The sequence below is a fragment of the Bos grunniens genome, chromosome 18 (assembly GCF_055505025.1).
Source record: "Bos grunniens cultivar Pamir isolate PY7600 chromosome 18, Bosgru_T2T1.0, whole genome shotgun sequence".
NCBI classification, from domain to species: Eukaryota; Metazoa; Chordata; class Mammalia; order Artiodactyla; family Bovidae; genus Bos; species Bos grunniens.
Window position 1 is genome coordinate 58,017,206 of NC_141182.1, and position 5,548 is coordinate 58,022,753.

General features: G+C 54.7%; 1 pseudogene; it reads right to left on the reverse strand.

The window, feature by feature from the left end:
• Positions 1-1,062: 1,062 nt before the first annotated feature.
• Positions 1,063-4,928, reverse strand: LOC147354377 (sialic acid-binding Ig-like lectin 14; annotated as a pseudogene).
• Between the last annotated feature and the right edge of the window lie 620 nt (positions 4,929-5,548).

A 5,548-nucleotide genomic window follows, 5' to 3' on the forward strand; every position in this document is an offset into this window, starting at 1 on the left:
TTCCCTTCTCCAGGGGACCTGCCTAACCCAGAGGTCAAACCTGCACCTCTTGTGTCTCCTGCATTGGTAGGTGGATTCTTTACCACTGAGCCACCTGGGAAGCCCCCTTAGGGCATGTTGTTTTTACAATAAAATAATGAAGAGCAACTGAAATTATTCATATATGCCTAAACATATAATAGTTAAATTTTCTAATTAAAAAAAAATCTCCTTTGGGACTTCCTTCATGGGCTAGTGGTTAAGAGTTCACCTTCCAATGCAGAGGGTGTGGGTTGGATCCCTGGTCAGTAAGCTGAGATCTCACTTGCCTCACGGCCAAAAATCAGAAAACAGGAACAAGGGGGCTTCACTGGTGGCTCAGTTGGTATAGAACCCGCCTGCAAATGCAGGAGACCCAGGTTCGATCCTTGGATTGGGAAGATCCCCTGGAGGAGGGAATGGCTACCCGCTCCAGTATTCTTGCCTGGGAAATCCCATGGACAGAGGAGCCTGGCGGGCTACAGCCCATACGATTGCAAAGAATTGGACATGACTGAGCAACTAACACTTTCACACATCATGTTTTTACGGGTCGCATTATGGGCATATCAAACCACTCCAAGGTAAGCACTATTGGAAGTAAGCACTTCTTGTAAGCACAAGAAGAAAAACTATTACGTGTGGCATAGTCCAATTTTGTAATAAGAACATCTATTTCCTCCTTGCCCTCCCAACCATTCCTGTAGAACTATCAGCAAGACACCTGGAGACCAGATGTGATGAGGTGTTATTCCTGGGTAAGGCTTGGGGCCAGGTCCTTTAGCACCTCCTTGTCCACAGACCTCTGAGCACCCCCAGGAAGGACCAGGCTTACTCACACCTCCTAACCCTACTCCCCCGTGACCTTCTGAACCTGTAAGCGAAACACAGATCAGAAATAAGAGGTCGGTTTGTTGGTTTCTTCACCGGATGTGTTGGAGTCAGTTTCATGGAGGGTTTGCTCTGGAAAGGACAAGACAGAAGGCCACAGGAGGTGTCCCTTCTCCTCCTCCCTCAAATCCAGGGACACCTTGAAAGTGCTTCTCACCTGCTGTAGTAGATCCAGCTGAGGCCACAGGTAAGAAGGAAACCAGCTCCCATCAGGGCACCCCTAAGCAGGGTGAGGACCAGGGGCCAGGAGTCCTGATTCTCCCCAAAGTCTTGGGGGCAGAGAGAGGAGACACCTACAGGAGGAAGAGAGGAAGAAGGTAGAGGTGAGGTGTGAGTTCACACCTTAGCCCTGCTTACGGCCCCAGCTCTGAAAGAGAAGCATCTGGATGTCCCTGGTGGTTCAGTGGTTAAGACTCCACCTGCCAATGCAGGGGACACCCATTCCATCCCTGGTCCGGGAGGATCTCACTTGCTGCAAAGCAACTAAGCCCGTGTGCCACAACTACTGAGCCCACACGCATAGAGCCTGTGCTCCACAACTAGAGAACCCACCACAATAAGAAGCCCAAGCAAAGCAACCAGAGAAAGATCTTACACAGCAGTGAAAACCCAGCACAGCCAAAAAATAGAGAACAGGGGCATCATTGCTTCTACTCACCCAGTACAACTAGGTTTAAGGACACGAGGCTGGAGCCGCTCGGGTGCTGAGCTCTGCGGGTGACCTCTCCTCCATCCCCTAAGACCACCCGGGGCAGCTCTAGGACCCCAGGATCCAAAGGCTGGGAGGGGCTCAGGGTCAGGCTTCCCCGGGACCAGCTTACATTGGCGGGGGGGTTGCTGTCGATGACACAGACCAGGCGCAGGGACTGGCCCTCCCAGACTCTCAAGGAGGTGGCATTGCCCAGGATCTTGGGGACTGGGAAGACAGAGAGAGCAGGAAGTGCAGGGCTGAGAGGCCCTTCTCCCCTCTCTGTCCTCCCAGATATAGGACAGTGGCCCTGAGATTTCATCACAGGCAAGGGCAAGTAGGGGTGAAGGCCCCCCCACCCTGGAGGTCAGGGGCGGGGGCAGGAGAGGCAACTCAGTGAACCCAGGACAGGGGGATGGATGTTAGAAGAAGCTGTTATCTCAACCTGGGAGATAATATCCAAGGAGGTGGCCTCTGATGTGTGACCACGTGCCGGGCATCGACACATGTGGGTCTGGCCACATGCAGGCCTGACACAGGTGATGAAGGAGAAGGGAGATGGAGGGAAGGAGGAGGGTCAGCTCTGGGCCTGCAGACACCCCTTCGTGGCCCCAGTTATGGCAGGCTGGACAAGGCACGACTAGAGGCTGACAGGCCAGAGGGGAGGCTGCTCCAAGTCCAGGTGAGAGAGAGAATGCGGGCCTGAGCTGAGGCTGTGGTCATGGAGGTGGAGAAGGGGAAGACGTGAGGCATTTTCAGGAAGACAAGCTTGCAAACTAAGTCTTGGGGAGGGTTGGGTGAGACACAGTCTAAAGGAATTTCTGAGATGTAGACTCTGATTACTCAGATCAGAGGCTCCCAACCAAGGGGAAGTGGAGGACACTCAGGACAGAGCTTTGTGAGGGGCTTCAGTGTGGAGGCTAGAAAACTCCAGGGTGAATGAACTTGACCTTGCCCTCCTGCAGAAATGGGCAGGAACCTGCTGTTAGTTAGTGTTAGTCACCCAGTCATGTCTGACTCTTTGAAACTCCATGGATGGTAGCCTGCCAGGCTCCTCTGTCCGTGGAAGTCTCCAGGTGAGAATACTGGAGTGGGTAGCCATTCCCTTCTCCAGAGGATCTTCCTGACCCAGGGATCGAACCTGGGTCTCCTGCATTGCAGGTGGATTCTTTACCATCTGAGCCATGAGGGAAGACCAGGAGCCTGGTACCCAGCTTGGGAATTCAGACTCCTGGCAGGTGGAGATGGCACAGTCAGGAAACTGACAGAGAATCAGGGAAAGGATGGCATGGGAAAGTGAGGGGTGAGGAGAGGTGGGAAGAGAGGGAACAAGGGGAAATGACAGCAAATAGTCATCTAGGAGTCCACAGTGGCCCAGAGAGAGTCCTGCCAGGGGACAGAGTGGGGGACAGGGGAGGGGAGACGCAGGAGCCGAGAGGGGATGAGTGGTGAGGGGCCTGATTCTGTTCAGTCTTCACAGCATCCCCCCATCTGACCTCCATGCTGCCCAGGGATCTCACACCTGTGCTGTTTTCCCAGAAGACCCGAATATCCAGGTTCTGCAGGGCGTCTGGAAGAGAAAGGAATAAAACTCCTGCTGCATTGTGATGGGGGGTCAGGAGTAAAGGGTGAGGCAGAAGTCTCCATCTTCACCCCAGCTTGTCTCCAAGAAGAGTCCCTGAGTATCCCACCCAGGACCCTTCATCTCCTTCCCCCGCATCCTCCAGGACCCAGGCTCTTGGCTCCCCACTCACAGGACACATTGAGCCTGATGGTCACGTATGTGCTCACACCAGCTCCAGGGAAGGACACACGACACGTGAGGTTGGTGCCGTGGTCCTGGGGCTGCAGGGTGAGGGTGAGCACTGAGGAGTGGGGACTCTCGGGGTGCAGGGAGGTGAGGGCGACCCCGGTCCAGGAGAAGGTGGGGGGCGTCCCCCTCTCACAGGCCCATGGCACCGCACAGGTGAGGTTGGTGGGGCGGCCGGATGCTAGGGTCCCCTGGACGTGGATGTCAGGTGTGTCTGTCAGAGCTGGAGAGGCGGAGACGCAGACCCAGGACTGGAGGGGGGACCCCTGTGTGCCCCTCAGAGCAGTTGTTCCCCAGCATCCTGTACCTCTGGGTCCCTCCCAGGATGAGAAGACAGGGTTCCCCTCCCACCCTGCCCTGGGGACCCTCAGGACCCCTGTATGTATGCCCTCCACTTGGCCCCATCCTTACCCGTCACATGGACCGAGAGCAGATGCCATTTATAATTATATTTCACAGTAGGCCCTCTCTCCAACCTAAAGAAGTATACTCCTGTGTCCCTCCTCTGGGCCTCTCTGATGTCCAGGGAGCAGTCTTTGGTCCGGGGGTCTCCAAGGAGGAGGAATCGGCCCTGGGTCTCGCTGAGCACTGCATGCGCTGGGTTGTTTGTGGCCACCACCGCGGATCTCCATCGGTATCCACCCCTTCTAGGAACCAGTAGCCATGAGCTGCGTCGGAGTCTTTCCAGCCTTCCCTGGGATAGTAGATGGAGCAGGGCACGCGGATACACAAGCCCTCCTGCACCGACACGGACGGCTGCACGTCCAGCCAGTATCTCGAATTATAAGCCAGGGACCCTGCAGGGAATTGAGGATCAGCCGAGCCCCCGTCCCGCAACCCCTGCCCCGCCATCCACTCACCCGCCCACAGCAGCGGCAGCAGCAGTGGCTGCATGTCTGAGCCAGAGGGTGTCTGGGCGTCCTTGTGTGAAAAGAGAAGGGAAGGGAGAGGGAGGTAGGGCTGCGGGGAGACCCGTGGGAAGCTGGGGAGGAGCAAGAAACTGTTCACAGAAGAGGAACTTCAGAGCCGGAGCTCCTCCCCCTCCACACACAGCAGACAGGACACCCCTGGGCCCAGAGACCCCGGAGACCTGCCCAGAGAGGAGCAGACAAGCAGGGGCCCCCTGTCCTGAACCCCATCTGGGGCTCGTCCCTCCAGCACCAGAGCTCGGACCTGTGAGGGCACGGAGGGCTGGGACTCAGGCGGCCTTCTAAGGTTCGCCCATCCGAGCTCCGCTGTCTACACCAGGGCGCTGCTCAACTCCACTCTTGACCTGGAGAGTCACAGCCTCACGGAGACCCTTGGGTGGTCATTCCTGTGAGATGCAGGGCTCTTTACGGTCTGTGGGAGTGTCTGGAGCAGAAGACAAGAAGGGGCTCCTGGGTGGAGTGAAGGCAGCAGCCAGCCACCCATTCATGCATACCCCAGCAGTGAGCGTCTCTGGATGGTGACCTGGAGACCAGAAGGGATACGACTCACCTGGTCCCGGCCGGAGAGATGCCCCCTACCCGGGGCCCTCATTTCTCCCCCGACACACAGCACTGCTCTGAGACGTGTCACAGGTGATATTGCTGTGTGTCCCAGCAGCATTTTGGGAAGTTTTTTTTTTTTTTTTTTTAATGAGTACCTGCCTTCTGAGAAATCTGTATGTAGGTCAACAAGCAACAGTTAGGACCTGAAATGGAAAAAGGGACTGGTTCCAAATTGGGAAAGGAGTACATCAAGGCTGTATATTGTCACCCTGCTTATTTACCTTCTATGCAGAGTACATCATTCAAACGAAATGCCAGGCTGGATGAAGCACGAGCTGGAATCAAGATTGCTGGGAAAAATATCAATAACCTCAAATATGCAGATGACACTACCTTTATGGCAGAAATCGAAGAGGAACTAAAGAGATTGTTGATGAAAGTGAAAGAGGAGAGTGAAAAAGCTGACTTAAAACTCAACATTCAAAAAACTGAGATCATGGCATCTGGTCCCATCACTTCTCAGTAAATAGATGGGGAAACAATGGAAACAGTGAGAGACTTTGTTTTCTTGGGCTCCAAAATTAATTCAGATGGTGACTGCAGCCATGAAATTAAAAGACAATTGACCCTTGGAAGAAAAGCTATGGCCAACCTAGACAGCATATTAAA